Raw genomic sequence first — 1,415 nt, 5'->3', positions numbered from 1 at the left:
TTGCATGAAGTTGATAGTGGTAATGATAGTGACTTTGTGCCCTTGATACTGTGTTGGGAACTTTACATAATTTTTATGACCTTGCAAAAAAGGTGATAACTTACTATTCTTGGGTGAGGAAGCAGTATCAGTGACTTATCCAAGGTCAAACAGCCAGTAAATGGCAAAACCAGAATTCTGATCCAGGTCTGCACGTAAACAATGAAGAAGGTCGCTTTGTTTTTCTTGTGATACATGTGATACTAAAGGGGAGGAGGTAAAATGTACGTAAAAGTGTGAATAAAAATGCAGTTGTATGCTTGATCCCTAACCAGCCTCAAAAGTGTAAGTAAAGACTGATGAAGGAATCTTTAAAAAAATATATAAATGTTGCATTAAAAAAAGAATCTTTATTTTCTTGATACTGAGACACAATCCATACTGAAGGCTGCATTAATTGATCTTCTGCAACAAGTGCTTCAAATTCTCCTCACTTTCAGCAAGCAAGGATGTATCATCTCCGTAACACAAGTTATTGATGAGTCTCCCTCCAATCCTGATGCCACACTCCTCTTCATAGAGTCCAGGTACTCGGATAATTTGGTCAGAATATAGATTGAACAGGTATGGAGAAAGTACATTCCTGACACATTCCCTTCCCAGTTCCAAACCATGCAGTGTCCTGCTCTATTTTCACAACAGCTTCCGGGTCCAGGAGTATGTTCCTCATGAACACAATCAAATGCTCTTGGATTCACATTCTTCTCAATATCAGCCACAACTTGTCCACACAGTCAAATGCCTTTGCATAGTCAGTAACGCACAAATAGACGTTCTTCTGGTATTCCTTACTTTCAGCCAGGATCCATCTGACATCAGCAATAATATCCCTAGCACCACAGCCTCTTTACATCCCGCTGGAACTTCTGTCAATTCCCTATCTATGTACTATTTGAGCCGTTTTTGAATGATCTTCAGCAGTGATTTGCTAGCATGTGAGATCAATTATGTTGTGTGATAATTTCCATATTCAGTTGGATTATCCTTCTTGGGAATAGAAACAAATATAGACCTCCTCCACTCCATTGGCCATACTGCCATTCTCCAAATATCTTGGCATAGTCCAGAGGGTGCATCCAAGGCTACATCTGTTAATTGAAACAAATCAATTGGTATCCTGTTGATCCCTGGGACTCATTTTTGCCAATGCCTTTAATGCAGCTTCCACTTCTTCTTTAATTACCATTGGCTCCTGTTCATATGGTTGTTGTTGTTATGTGCCGTCGAGTCGTTTGCAACTCATAGCGACCCTATGCACAACAGCCCTAAAGCCTGCTCTATACTGTGCCAACCGCACTGCCTCTGACACACCCATCCCGATTACCCCAGTCACCGAATCAATCCATCTCATAGAGGGTCTTCCCCTCCTGCGCTGT

The sequence above is a fragment of the Elephantulus edwardii genome, unplaced genomic scaffold (assembly GCF_000299155.1).
Source record: "Elephantulus edwardii isolate Elephantulus edwardi_28Jun2011 unplaced genomic scaffold, EleEdw1.0 scaffold00230, whole genome shotgun sequence".
NCBI lineage: Eukaryota > Metazoa > Chordata > Mammalia > Macroscelidea > Macroscelididae > Elephantulus > Elephantulus edwardii.
The sequence above is the reverse complement of the archived record's forward strand: the minus strand, read 5'-3'. Positions refer to the sequence as shown.